This window comes from Drosophila takahashii, chromosome 3L, assembly GCF_030179915.1.
Source record: "Drosophila takahashii strain IR98-3 E-12201 chromosome 3L, DtakHiC1v2, whole genome shotgun sequence".
Lineage (NCBI taxonomy): Eukaryota > Metazoa > Arthropoda > Insecta > Diptera > Drosophilidae > Drosophila > Drosophila takahashii.
In genome coordinates this window covers 31,938,137-31,954,507 of record NC_091680.1, presented here as the reverse complement: position 1 = coordinate 31,954,507, position 16,371 = coordinate 31,938,137, and positions in this window count along the sequence as shown.

Here is a 16,371-nt window from a genome sequence, read left to right as displayed (position 1 = left end):
GTGCTTCGCCGTCGTTGGGATCCGTGCTGATCGCTCCGAGGGGCCTGGAGTTGAGAACGGCCTCCACGCTGGTGAGGAGAGTTCCGAGCTCCTCCGCGGTCAGGATGTCTTCGCCGACCGTCCGAAGGAACAGGTGCTTTGCAGACTTCACACCTGCCTCCCAAAGTCTGCCGAAGTGAGGTGCTCTGGGCGGTATGAACGCAAACTCGCATCCTCTTCTTGATGCGAATGTTGCGATACCGCCCCCCTGCTCCTCCAGACGGGCCCGGAACTCTCTCATGTGGCGATCGGCTCCGACGAAGTTCGTCGCGTTGTCGCACCACACCTTCTCCGGAATCCCGCGTCGACTCACGAACCTTTGGAATGCCAACAAAAACGCATCAGTGGTGAGGTCGGACACTAACTCTAAGTGTACCGCTTTGGACGCAAAACATACAAACAATGCCACGTATGATTTGTACGGCGGCTTACCACGGATACGATACGTTGTGTTAAATGGGCCACAAAAATCAACACCACAGATATTAAAGGGGCGGAGAGCTCGAAGTCTGTCTGATGGCAAGTTCCCCATGATTTGCGTCAAAAGTTGAGGCTTGCACCGAAAGCAACGAATGCAAGACCGAACTGTTCTGCGGCAAACTTCCTGCGCATTAACCAACCATATCTTTTCTCGCAACAGACTTAACAGACGTGCAGGTAGGACACGTAGGCTTTAACAAACTGTGAGCCTTTCGACAACAACAACGGGAATTCGGCTTCGTACGGGATAGGAGCATTCAATAACCGACCCCCAACTCGCAGCAATGTCGAGGAACACCAATCTAGTTTTTTCTCCTGGAGAAAAGGGCTTAGTTTTTAAATATTCGTTGCAACCGGTTTATTTTTCCGAATTTTGCCTATGTCGTCACTGAACTCGTGAGATTGAATCACTTCCACTATTTTTTCGAACGCAAAATTCAGTTCTCTTGGAGTAATACTTTTTTCAAAAGGCTGCGACACTTTTTTGCACCTTTGAATAAACCGAAAGACCCACACGAAAACCCTTAGAAGCCTTATGTGCGACGAAAAGGATTCTATTTTCTGAAGCACACAATTAGGCTCAGGGATAACCACAAGCGCCAAAGCTGATTTGCGTAATTCCATCGACACGACATCAGCAGGTACTTCGAAGTGTCGATTCACAGGTTAATCTTTTTCTGCATCGAGCAAAAACGACGGCCCAGCGAACCAAATGGAAGCTGTGAGTTCCTCAACGTCACATCCCCGTGACACGATGTCCGCTGGGTTTACTTTCGTGGGGACATGTCGCCAAATTGCTTTTTCCGACCACTCTTGGATCTCTGCAACTCGGTTTGAGACGAAAACCGACAACGACGACGGATGCGTTTTAATCCAATGCAGAGTGATCTCCGAGTCCGTCCATAGGAACACCTTTGTGATCGGAAAATTAAGCAATGGTCTTACACGATTATAAAGATCCGCAAGAATGTGAGCTGCGCACAACTCAAGGCGGGGCAAAGTTTTCGTCTTGAGGGGAGCTACTTTGGATTTTGCTGTCAATAAAGATACTTTTAAACCTTCAGCGGTACTAGTGCGAACGTAGATGCACGCTCCATATGCTCGCATGGAAGCGTCAGCGAAACCATGTATTTCTGCCAGGACTTTGGCGTCTGTATAAACGAATCGCGATACCTTGATCTTGGGCAGTTGCAACAGCGTTCCCTTAAAAGCTTCCCAAGATGTCTGCAGTTGCATCGGCAGCGACTCGTCCCAGTCTAACTTTCGAAGCCACAGTTCCTGCAACAACATTTTTGCCCTAGTCACTAGAGGGCACAACAAGCCAAGCGGATCGAAAAGTCGGGCAGTCACCGATAGTATGTTTCGTTTTGTCGCACGAAGATCCAGGAAAGAGTCGTCCAACCGAAATTGAAAGTAATCTTTACCCGGCAACCAAACCACGCCAAGGGTCTTAGTTACGTCTGAGTTTGCCGTTAGCGGCATGACAGCGCTTTCAGATGCGGATAACTCTGGGCAGTTAGAAAACCACTTTGCCAATTCAAATCCTGCCTCTTGCAATACCTGAGAAACTTCGTCTCGAAGGCTTAGCAGGTCCTCAACGCTTCTGGCGCCAGTCAACAAATCTTCAACATAAAAGTCATTCTGAATGACCTTGGCGGCTTTTGGACACGAATCCTGCGCGATCTCTCCAAGCCGATTTAAACACCGAATCGCCAATCATTATCGTACACCCGCCTTAGGCTAGCCAGGGCTTTTGGGTAATTATTCGCTGTAACTTGGAATGCCCTGACTGTTCCTAGCGCGTCTCCAGCCAAACACGATATTAGATGGTTAAATTTTTCGATATCGTGCAGCGTGTCATCTTTGTCAACAAAAGTTTCGAAAAGGCTTATAAAATTTTTAAATTCGGAATATTTTCCGCTAAAGGTTGGAAGAGCGACGCTCGGCAAACGGCATTGGGGTGTGCGCGTTGTCAACGCTCTTAAGCTTTGTTTCCGCGATTAGGGAAATTAGCAACGATTTTGCTATTATCGCAGTCTCTCTTCGCGGTACTCATCATCTCCATCTTTCGCTTCAATTTTATTCTGTATAAGCGAAGCATTTTCAATGTGCGTATTTAGGATTTCTAATCGACATTCTAACTCAACCGTATTTAAGGAGTATCGACCCTCCTTTAAATATTTTTGCGTTCGCTCTATACTCTTCATGTATCCATCTCGTTGGTTTTTCAACCCTTCGATGTCCTTGTTGTTACTTTCTGATTTTGGCACCATTTTTTTTTTTTTTTTGGTATTTAATTTATTTTATTTTTTTTTTTTTTTTAAATTGTATTTATGTAAATGTATACAAAAATTTGTTTTTAAATTTATTAAATTGAAAAATAATAACCAACGAGAGGAATAAGCTGAACGCAAGCAGTGTAGGGGAGTTATTTAAATGAATTGAGGAATTAATTTAAGGAATCCTAATTTATTATAATAATTCAATAATTATAATATGCCGAGCGCACGTCGTGTAGGGGAGCACACGTCAAGCTCAAACACCAAAAAACGAACAAGCGTTTAGGCAACGGCAACGCTTGCACCGTTCCAGCGATCGAAAACGAAAACGACGAAAGAGAACTCGAAAGAACGGGCTGCGCTGTCTGTGCGTGTGTGTGTATGTGTACGGGTGGCGGTGCTCAACGCAATGCTAACGGAGAATGATGCACTGACCGATAACTAAAGGCAACGAACATATAAACCTGACGCCTAAAAGCGCGGGAAATGGCGAAAAGCGAGGGAAATTTGAGGAAAATGCGCGGCCGAAAATTTGCCGGGAATTTAATTCTCGAATTAGAAATTTTCACATTTCCCAACTTTTACCCTTTTAATTTTTGCAAAGCTATAATTGGTGTTCACTACGACGAGAAATGGGGGAATTTTATTCTTTGAACAACCAGGATGCCGACAAATATTTATTTGATTTTGGTCCAAAGCGATTCACTCATGTATTTATAATTCGAAATATGTATATTTGTATGGAATTATCACACTCATAGAAATTTTTACCCTAAATCGCCCTAAAAAACTGACTTTTCGCCCGTGGATTTAGAAAATCGCCCATAAATCGTATCCGCTGGCGATTCGCCCGTGTATTTAGAAAAATTTTCTAAAAAATCCCGATGGAAATTTGGTTTAATTTAGGGTGATTTTTCTTGAAATAAGAAATATTTTCCTGTTTTTAGGGTCATTTGCCCTAATTTTAAGGTGTATTTTTCTAAAATTAAGGGCGAATTTTCTGATTTTATAGGCAAATGCCCTAAAAAATTAGACAAATTAAAAAAAATCGTGTTTGAGCATGCTTAACTGAATTTGGGAAGCATGTTTTTTTTAATCGTCTATATTCTGGGACTGCTGCTTTAATTAAACAACACCGGCGGAGGACACCGTTTCATATTATTGTATTGGTGTGTAGCTTATATGGGAGCTGCGTTAAGAGGGGGGCCCGATCTATACAACACAGCCGTTAGAACTGAAAAATCATGTTTGTAAACGAATTAGGGAAATAAATATGAGGAGAAAAAACAACTTACTTTTTTTGGTCGTTGCGAGAATCGAACCCACGACCTCTCGGTTTAGAGTCTAGCGTCCTACCGCTGCACCACAGACCCATCGCGCAAGACAACGAACAAGCTCTGCAGACATCTTATTTTCTTGAGGTCTACGTTATATTTTGACTAAAGGCAACTAAACCGTATATTTTTTCCTGACGATTGTGACAATTAGTCCCGTTTTCTTGCCAGCAAACACAAAGATGCTTTTAACTCAGAACTCCCATACGTTTTTAAGGTTTAAAGACTACTTTAATTTAAAATTCGGACGAAAAAATGTCCTTAGTATTATAACGTTTACAAAAAAAAAAAATAAATAAAAATCAAGTTGAATCACACAGGGTTCGAACCCACAACCCCACGACCTTAGTCCTCATATAGCAAAGTTGAAAGCGCAAGTGATTAGACCGCTGGGCTACCGAATTTCACACTTTTGGAGTGATTTTTAAGGCGAATCGCCCTTGTATTTAGACAAATTTTAGAAAAAAAATTAGGGCAATTCGCCGTTGGATTTAGAAAAGGTCAAATCGAAGCAAATCGAAAAAATCGCCCTAATTATTAGAAAAATAGAAAAATTAACCCTAAAAATATTTTTTTATGGTCTCCTGCCTTGAATTTATGGCAAATTTGTCGTGAAAATAGAAAATTTTTCTCAGTTCAAGGGCGAAAATTTTTTTAGGGCGATTTTCTAAAATGTAGAAAATTATTTTTATGAGTGCAGAATTATAATCGTTAGTGCATGCAAGTTTTATTTATTTCTTGGTTAGAATGCTCGATATCTACCGAATTTTTCACACGAATGCAAAACGTTGAAAGATGGGCCAAAAACACAATTTACAAAACGCCACAGATTAACTTTTAACTTTTAGCACTCTATACCTGGTGGGACGATTCACATCCGTCGGTAACTTCCCTCTTCGAATCCATATGCCTTTCTTCCTGTGCGTAGGGGATTACAGCGGTGAATTTGGCGATAACGGCGGTTGAGAACTGCAGCGGCCAAAATTTTCCAGCCGTAGCAAAGGCGTATTTCAGTAGGCAGCAACTGACGAATTTCAGCGGCAACAACAATTTACTGGCCCAGAAATTAAATTGGCGGCAGCAACCACGAAGTAAATCGGCAGCAACAGGCGACAAGCAGCGGCAACGGAAATCGAAGAAACTGCAGCTTCCAAACTTGCAACAATTTTATTTGGCGGCAGCAACGACGAATTAAATCGGCAGCAACGACGAATTAAATCGGAAGCAACAAATCACTTTAATGTTTAAAAAAGGGGCCGGCGCGATTTATTTGATTAATTTGTTTGTTTCAAACAAAAAATAACAACTCGAGTTCCACTGCTAATCACGTCGGGGTCACCATGAAAAATTTAATACTATTTTCTATTACAACGCGAATACTTGTGATTGCAGGGAAATTTGATATTTTATTTTTGGCGACGACGAAAGGGATTTTGCGCAATGAGATTCATATAACAACTGACTCTTTAATTTCAATATATAAACGCTTAAGCCTAATTTAACGAAAGGGGCGAGAGACGGGGCGAATTCGCGAGCGCGATTAAAGCTTTATTGCGCTCCCGCTCCCGCCTTACACTATTCAACATATTTCATTATAAAGGCGCAAAGTGCGCAAACAACAGCTTTAAAATGATGCAAAGAGTCTGAAATTTGATTTGTTTTGACCTCTTAGCATTGTAAAGGTTTTGGGCGATTTTTTGTCTTTTTTTGGTTATCCAAAAAAGTTTTCAACTGCGCTGGGCTGCGCGCGTGGAAGCAAGAGAATTTATTAATTATTTCTGTGCACGCTTTAAGCGATGGCAGTTTTTCAATTTTACTTAAATCTCCAAACATTTCTGTCAGGACTTGCCGCTCCTCGGGAATCCACGGTACACGAGTATATTTAGTAAAAGACAAGCCTATAAAAAACACAGAATAAAACAAGAAAGGAAGCTACCTTCGGCCAGCCGAAGCTTATATACCCTTGTATATAAAAGAATACTCACTCGGTGCAGTTCCAGGGATTCCAGATTCAGCGTTTCGATTTATTTCAATTTTGTTTTTAAGTAGTCAAGAATCAAAACGCCTACTTCCTACAAAGTTACAATGAATTTTCTTATATTTTTTTGGGAGCCTTAAGATATAGTGGTCCGATCCGGCTGGCTCCGACATATGTACTACCTGCAATAGAAAGAAGACCTTCGGGAAAGTTTCATCGCGATAGCTTTAAAACTGAGAGACTAGTTCGCATAGAAACGGACAGACGGACAGACGGACAGACGGACAGACGGACAGACGGACATGGCTAGATAGACTCGGCTATTGGTGCTGATCAAGAATATATATACTTTATGTGGTCGGAAACGTCTCCTTCACTGCGTTGCAAACATCTGACTGAAATTATAATACCCTCTACAAGGGTATAAAAATATAATATTATTTAATATGGGTTTATTTAAATAGCTAATAAGTAAATACAATAATATTTACCTACCAATGGGATTAGTTGGTAATTGGGATTAGTTGGTAATGGGAAAAGTTGGCTTGCATACTTTTTTAATATTGGACAAGCCCTATAATATGGTTTTTTAAGAGGACGTGGATTTGCAATGTTAAATATAAAATTACTTTTCTTGAACTATAACTTTTTGTTATACACATTAATTTGCTCAATGCAATGCCTGTTCCATGGCGTAAAGAGTACGGGTACAGTACGATTTTTTTTTCCACGAATTGTCACTCTAGTAAAGTTTTTTCACATTTTTCATTTGTTCAGTCATGTTTTTAAAAATATGGGAAGAATTACCGTCATCTACGTCGCCAACCGAATGTGCTGTTCTGTAATTTTCCACTGTCAATCTTTCGAGCTCTCCTACTCTGCGACGATTAAAAATAAGCAAACTTATAAGTGTACTCTCCTTCAAAGACACCAATGCAGATTCTGAATTTTTTAAATTCAACTCTTTTAAAGCTGTTTCTGAGACACACACACATATTCATACAATATCTTAAGATCTTCTTGTGAGGGTAATAAAACTTTCACTGCGCGATGCTTCTTTGATTGGTCTTTAATCGCTCGCTTATTTATATTCACGTTTATTTCGGTTTTCCACAGTAATAAGAAATCGTTTGCTGATTTTTTATGCTTTGCCTTGACCATATTTTAGCGCATTTCTTCATAAGGCATGTTAAAGTGGGTGCTGCTGTAGGTTTGGCATAAAACATTCGGTCATAATCGAATTCGGCAACAGAACGTGTACCTGAGATAACTGTATCATAATATTTTGGACATATTGCATCTTTTAACTCGATAACTTCAGGGCGTAACTTTTTTATTTCAATTGGAAGTCTACTTAAGTACCGGATATTTGCTCGGATCATGTCGTGCTGAACTTCTGTATGCTTCATTGCTTCCATATTTCCAAATAATACTATTAAGTAATCATATTTTAATACCCTTGTTACATTATCGTCATTTAAGACAGGCATTATTTTTTTTTCGTAAAATTTCATTTGCCGCAGAATGCATATATCCAGTGGCTCCTCGTCCAGATTTCACTATATCCCTATTACCCTTAATATGCTTGGTGTGCTTACAGTTTTTTATGTGATTTCTGATAGTTTTGGTAGGAAAATGAGCCTTGCAACCGGAACAACAAACAAAATCAACTGCTTTTCGAGATGACTTAATTCGCAACTGACGAGGTACTATCAGAGTACCATTGTTATATTTTGCATCTGTGTTGTATATAAAATCACCTTCTTTCCTTATGGTATCTAGCAAGTGCAATCTGTTCTTGTTTCCCCTTGGTAAGCTGCATAAATCTTTAACTTCGGGTTCACTTTTGTGCTTAAGTATAATATGTCGTGCAATTTTGGTTTGCAAGGTCATACAAAATTTGCAAAAGTGTTGTTTCGATTTTCTTTCATTTTTGGCATATGGCATAGTTAGTTGTCTATCGTCATATAACGGAAGTTCTGGATTATGTTCAAATATTTTCGTAGCATCCATTAAAGACTGTGTTGACGAATCCGATTGATACCCACGAAGTTGAAAATGTTCAAACCCCATACTTAGAATAATTTTAGGATTTTATTCAGGGAGAAACAAACTTTAGAAAGCATAGTCAAAAAACATAAAAGCATACAGCTGCGGTCAAAATAGTATTAATGTTGCCGCCCTGTGTTTTTAAAGGTTTGTTTTTGTAATTTATCTTCTCCTGGTAATATTGTATTGATTATAATTGTACTAATAGACTAATTGGATAAGAAAAGTGACAACAAAAAAACTTTTAAAAACACAGGGCGGCAACACTACTACTATTTTTACCGCAGCTGTAAGTTTTTTAGTTTTTTGACTGTTTTCTGGATTTTATTTCTGCCTTAAAAAAATCCTAAAATTATTCTAAGTATGGGGTTTGAAAGATAAAGAGTGTATCTTTTAAAAAACTTTAACATTGAATCAAACAATACATCCGTTTGTCTCTGAGAGCTCTGGAAAGTTTTAGCATTTTTCGAACTTTGAGGTCCTTTTGCTAAGAGTCCTTGCGTCGGGGAACTTTTTGGAAAACGCAGTTTAACTTGGGAATTCGTAACGAATCCAAAAATATAGCATCCATCGAGGTAAATTTTTGATGCTGCATAGTGTAATTATTATAAGTTAACCCTTTTCAAAACGACAGACACATGTTGAATAGGTCGTTCATTTAAAGTACATTTTTTGGTGGCTGCAAGAATAAAATGGTTTATTAAATTTAAACTTGCAAATATATCAAACATTTTAACTGTGTAATATAAATTAATTTAATTTGAAAAACCCAAAATATATTAACTACCTACAAATGTGTGTGGGTAAGCTCTGCTTAAATATTTTATGTATGTATGTACATTGTACATAAGTACATTCACGCGCCAAAAATGGCGACTAATGGCAATACATACGTACATATGTACATAAAGAAAAATAAAATTTGCCAATGTTAAAATTTGAAAACGATCCCAGCATTGCTGATCTGTTTAATATGTGAATAGTTGCGATATTTTAAAATGTAGAAACTGTTGACAGGGTTTTTCCAATTAAATTATAATGTTAAGGAAAATTAACAATTACAAATTTCAATACTCACCATTTAATTTGTCGCACATTTTCTTTAGCATTGTTTTGTCATATGACCTCTTAATTACAGTAGCTTCAAATTTACCACCTTGAAATTTAGCAATAAAGTTACAAGCGATATCTATAAAAGAGAATGTTCGATAAGTGGGCTCGCGCCCATTGCATTGCATCTTGTGATTAAAAATAAAAGGATGCGCAAAGATGTAGAACTGCATCTTGTTCTTTAAAATATAAAGATGATAAATGTATTTTTTAATTAACTTGCTTTTATTGTAAAAGACATACGGGGGTGACACAGAAATTATTTCCAACCGAAATCCGTTAAAGTTCTTACGTGCATCAATGCAAAATCCAACCGTCTTCGGTTGGAAGAGATTTCTGTGACACCCCTGAATGTGACTCTTACTAAAACTTTATAAAATATAAAATGTTTAACACATACAAAATGGGTATGAAATCTCTGTTAGTAATTGCTATATTTTTCGAATGTAAAAATTGGTTCGTATAATTTATTTTTTATAGGTTAATGTTAAAAATGATTATTAATGTTTAAGGAATTACAAATATATCTTGTGATTCTATTTTGGCATGGTCTTTAAATGAAATAAGGTGACAACTCCAGTTTTCAGGAGTTCAAAAGCTTCAAGATCGTTGAATTGGGAAAATTTCTGAGAATGGAGTTAATATAGAAAAATTAACCAAAATTAAACACTTAAGTTGCAATATTGATATGTAAGCGGTGGCCACCTAAGTATAATTGATTAGAGTAAGAGATATTATTTCGGCAACTAAACGCATAACTGTATAATAAATTATTATAATTTTCTGTACGTGTGTATGTACAGTGGCTCACAGCTTATTTCAACCAGTCTGCACCAAAAACTTTAACAGCCCATAAAAACTAAACAAAACATGTTATCAAAATAATTTGAACGCAGAATACATCTATGAGGATACACATTAGTGTATAATAATTTTATGATTTTTTAAATATTTTACAAATATTTTTTATGAATTAATTACAAAAAAAGCCCAAAAAAAAGGCCACAGCTTATTTCAACCAGTTAACAAAAAAATCGAATAAATTATTATGGCCAAAACCTATTTTTATACCCTTGTAGAGGGTATTATAATTTCAGTCAGATGTTTGCAACGCAGTGAAGGAGACGTTTCCGACCACATAAAGTATATATATTCTTGATCAGCACCAATAGCCGAGTCTATCTAGCCATGTCCGTCTGTCCGTCTGTCCGTCTGTCCGTTTCTATGCGAACTAGTCTCTCAGTTTTAAAGCTATCGCGATGAAACTTTCCCGAAGGTCTTCTTTCTATTGCAGGTAGTACATATGTCGGAGCCAGCCGGATCGGACCACTATATCTTAAGGCTCCCAAACAAATATAAGAAAATTCATTGTAACTTTGTAGGAAGTAGGCGTTTTGATTCTTGACAACTTAAAAACAAAATTGAAATAAATCGAAACGCTGAATCTGGAATCCCTGGAACTGCACCGAGTGAGTATTCTTTTATCTACAAGGGTATATAAGCTTCGGCTGGCCGAAGGTAGCTTCCTTTCTTGTTTTTTTTAATTTGGCTTGACTACTCTTTTGTTTAACAACAATTTAAAGTTAACTTTATATGGAAACAATGCCTTTTGTTGTTGTTGCCAAGTAATAATAACGCTAATTGTTTTGGGCCTATAAGTGTCAAACAGGTCCTTCCATAATTTTTTTTTTTACTCCGCGATTAAGATTTGAGTTCATCTTCACATTCAAAAGGATAAATGAATTAAAAACTGAAAGGATTTTGAAATATAAATTAATTTTTGATTTAACTAAAGAAATTACCCATGGGAAGTGCATATTTTTTCGCAGATTCAGCTCATCCAGAGCTGTCGAAAGCTAATGATTATGAATTAAATGTGTCTTAACATTACCACAAAACAATATTGGAAGTCCACTCAACGAAAAAATTGTAGAAAACACAATATTTTTAGACGAAACTATGCCAAAAGTCCTTCCCAAGGGTCGGGAGTAGTTTTTACTTGGCAACAACAACAAAAGGCATTGTTTCCATATAAAGTTAACTTTAAATTGTTGTTAAACAAAAGAGTAGTCATGCCAAATTAAAAAAAAATAGGTTTTGGCCATAATAATTTATTTGATTTTTTTGTTAACTGGTTGAAATAAGCTGTGTCCTTTTTTTTGGGCATTTTTTGTAATTAATTCATAAAAAATATTTGTAAAATATTTAAAAAATCATAAAATTATTATACACTAATGTGTATCCTCATAGATGTATTCTGCGTTTAAATTATTTTGATAACATGTTTTGTTTAGTTTTTATGGGCTGTTAAAGTTTTTGGTGTAGACGGAATGGCGTTGAAAAGCAATATATGTTTGCGGGAATTTCTCAAAAATGGAAACAATTAGCTCGAAATGTAAGTAGATAGAGTGGACTGTATTTTTTTGAATATTTATGCAAAAATATATCCACGCAGCAGAAAACACACTAAAAATACAAAAACTGCCAATTTTGGCGGATCACTTTTATTTTGAAATATTCACTGTGGCTGGATTATATATTTCTTACACAAGAAAAAAATGTAGTTTATAGACCACGAATGTATATTTAAAAAAATAGGATATTTGTGAAATAGGATGTTTGTGTTATTAAGGTCTTGGAATTTATGTAGCAGTGCAGAGTAGCAGAAGTGGACTGTATTGGAAAATGTATGTAAAAATATATACACGCAGCTGGAACACAGTAAAAAGTGAAGAGTGCAGCTTTTGCGGAACAGTTTAAAAGATCTGAAAGTTTTACTGCGGCTGGGTTTTATTTTTACACACACTTGGAGTTTTTATGGTATATAATTATTTGTAATTGAAATAATTTGGCACTGCGGACTGGAAAACTTGCACGGAATTTTTTGTAGTGTCCGAAATTTTCGGCATAAAGGAATGGAAAAAATGCCGCGTACAAACAAAAGGAATTGAATAATATATTAATTGCCGTTGCGTCGGATTAAAATCGCTTTTCGATTTAGACAAGAAATCATACAGCAAATTGAACGAAATGGGGTTCGAACAACTGGCTGTATGACCGGCAAATAATAATAATTGGAAATTCTTCGGAAGAAGGAAGGATCAAATGTTGGGGCGGCGGTAGCTTGGTCGAGTTCCAAGGAGATGCGGCAAAAAATCCGCGCGGAAATATGTGTGGTTTTGCGCGACGTGCGGCTGTTTATTTGTGCACTTGGATATGAACTGCCTAAGCCTAACTTAGCTTTAGGGCTCCAGAGCGGAGCGGAGACTTGCGGGAGAGTTGGAGAGGGAGAGCGAAGGGCAGTGCGAGCAAGCGAGATGTGGACATCTGGAGAAAACTGCCGCTCGACACTGCCTCCAGAAATTAAACGCCCTTTTGGCGTGAACAGTAGCTAAATAGTTAATTATATTTCTTCTTATGTTAAGAGAATCCTTGCAGCCACCCATTTTATCGAGATTTTTGTTTAATTGCTCGACTTTCTCTAAGAAAGCATGCTTTGCAAGAAAATAACTAAAATCGGATGACGTCGTGCTTTTTACAACTATATCAGTTACTAATATCGAACTTATCTGTCGATAACGTTGAATCAGCCCATTGATGACGATAACGTTTTTCCAAGGATATTTATATTGCAGACTCTTGTTAATCATAGCCAAAGCTAATGGTAATATTATTATTTCTTGTGCACTTATTTTTTTTAAAACAATAATATTTTTATTTCGTCGAATTTTTTTTAATTTTATGCTTTATTGCATATTTATATTTTTCATTGATTTTAGCAATGCGTTTGATTCAGTGTGCCATGAGCTTCTTATCCACAAGCTGCGCCTTCTTGGTTTCCCACCAACTCTTCTGATGTGGATTCACTCATACCTTACAGGCCGTTCCCAAAAGGTAAAATTTAATAATGTACTCTCAAAAATTGTATCTGTAAGCTCCGGAGTACCTCAAGGTAGCCATCTTGGTCCTTTGCTATTTGGTCTATTTATTAATGATCTTCCTCAAATTATCGTGGCCTCCAAAGTTCTTATGTATGCGGATTATGTCAAGTTGTGTATGCATATGACATCGCCTGGTTCCCACATGCAGCTCCAGCTTGACTTAAATAACCTTCAATCCTGGTGCCAAGTCAATAAGCTACTGCTTAATCCACGTATTCACAAGCATATACTTTTTATTTTAAAATTCTAACATTCTTAAAAACACTTATTTGTAATGCCTTTTATGATAATTACACAGGTACACAGCCAAAAATTTCCAGGAACCATTTCAAGTTTTCCATGATATTTGGGTGCTCCTGAGTAAAAGTCCCATAAAAAATTATTTTCCATCACCTACAGGTTCCGCGGTATACCTAAGAATACAAAAAACCGATGTTTTCCGACATTTTGAATTACGTGGCCAATATAAGTGGACTTACCTTTATTATTTTCGGTAGGACCTACTCTCAATACATCACGGCACTACTAAAAAATAGTCTCAATCGTGAAGCATTGCCCATGTCTTTGGAATTCGACGCCAAAGTTGAAACTCCCAAAATTTTCAAAATTTGTGAGATGAGAAAACAATTCTAAGAATTAAATTTTGAATGGAACTAATTTTAAATATTCATTGAATCGATTGTTTATTGTATTTTTTAATTTCGGTTTTTAAGCGTTTTCATGAGGACATTTTATTGGATTTATTAAACAAATAAAACCGCTTTTTTGATTTTATTATCTACTCCTATTTGCTGTCAAATTTCAAATAAGTCATGGCAACCTCTAGAACTAAGAAACTAAAATACGTTCACTGAACATACACAGAGAAATGTAAATGTTTACTCCCATTCTGTAGGATGCCTTGACTTTTTTAAAATTTGACAACATTTAGGAGTAGATAATGAAATAAAAAAAACGGTTTTATTAGTATAATAAATCCAATAAAAAATATTCTCATGAAATCGCTTTAAAGCGAAATTAAAGCATACAATGAACAATAGATACAATGAATAGTTAAAATTACTTCCATTCAAGATTTAATCCTCAGAATTGTGTTTCCATCAGAAAAATCTCTACAATTTTGGGATTTTCAACTTTGGCGTCGAATTCCAAAGACATGGGCAATGGTTCACAATGGGGACTATTTTTTAGGAATGCCTTGATGTATTGAGAGTAGGTCCTACCGAAAATAATAAAGGTAAGTCCACTTATATTGGCCACGTAATTCAAAATGTCGGAAAACATCTGTTTTTTGTATTCTTAGGTATACCGCGGAACCTGTAGGTGATGGAAAATAATTTTGTATGGGACTTTTACTCAGGAGCACCCAAATATCATGGAAAACTTGAAATGGTTCGTGGAAATTTCACAAAGTTTAATTTTGTGTTCCTGTGTTATTCGAATTTAGTTTATTTTTATAATGACCAAATATATGTACGTATATAAAGATCCATAATTTATTTCATATATGACTTCGCATTAAAATAATTGTCATTACGGTAATCAGCGTGCGACGCACAGTATAAGATTTTGCCCATCTAGGGGGACTTAAATTTTTTAAGATATCGGCTTCAAATTTGGAGTGAATATTCCAATAAGCCCAAAGATTATGTTACACTTAAAAAAATGGGCGTGGCACTTTTGAGGGCGTACAAAATTGGAAAAAAACTGATTTTTTAAAAATAAAAACCACAATAAAAAATATTTTACAAAAAATTTCGAAATTTTTCACTATTTTCGTAGTTGTATACCCTTGCAGAAGGTATTATAATTTCAGTCAGATGTTTGCAACGCAGTGAAGGAGACGTTTCCGACCCCATAAAGTATATATATTCTTGATCAGCATCACAAGACGAGTCGATCTAGCCATGTCCGTCTGTCCGCCTGTCCGTCTGTCCGTTTCTATGCGAACTAGTCCCTCAGTTTTAAAGCTATCGCGATGAAACTTTCCCAAAAGTCTTCTTTCTATTGCTGGTAGTACATATAACGGAACGAGCCGGATCGAACCACTATATCTTATGGCTCCCATAGGAATAATCAAAAAAATAATAGAACAACTATTGTAACTTTGACAATGTAAAAACAACATTTTAAGTAGGAATACCTGGAAAAGTATATAAACTTCGGCTGGCCGAAGTTAACTTTCTTTCTTGTTTGTTATAATTTTCGCCAACTTAAAAAATTTTGTTTTTAATTTTTGGAGATCACATTTTTTTTTTTTTTGAAAATGTTCGATTTTGGTTATATGCTTATGTTTTTAGCTGTAACTTCGATGTTATAAGCTAAACAGCTGCAAATAAGGTTTTATATTAAAGATAATTCATAACAAAAACAAAAAAATTTGGTTTATATTTTAAAGATTTTTTTTTAATGGTAACAATTCAAACTTCATACCCTGCAGGAAACGGAATCAGTTTTGGACTATTAAAATACTAGTTGGGTCAAGAAGGTTAACTAGTTCAAGTTATGTCCATTTCCTTGTAACGAAGTGGTCCATTTTTCATATGCTTGTCTTCGGAAACAACTAGTCCATTTGCTACCAGTTTTGCACCAGTGACTGTTAACCAATTTATGGTTACAGCTGTTAAACTACACTAAAAAAAATATTTTCACGAAAAAACTAAAAATTAATCTCTAAACCATCAAGTGATTTGATTTCACTAGTACTTGACGATGCCTAACTTGACGCTCTTCTAATTTAGTATCCAATTAATAGGCGCGGTCCTTAGAGAATTTCTGATAATTATTATGTAATCAAATACAGTAAATGATAATTAAATGGAATTAAAACAAACTTACTTTTTTTGAGGCAAGTCACCCTCTCTAGGACTTGAACCCGGGACCTTTGGATTTGTAGACACACTAACTGATTGAGCCATACACGCATCACATTTTGTAATGCCCTAACAAGGTTTATGAATTTTAGTGTGAAATAATTCAAAAACAGTGATTTTCCACATATATATTGCCTCGGACAGATTAAACAAAGTTTAAAATAAAACTAAAGCATCACCTAGCAAACAAAAAAAATGTACAGACACTGGGGATTGAACCGAGGACTTTGAGTGTTTGATTTGTTTAGTGCAAAATTTCCCAAGACATTTACACTCTAGGCTATATTT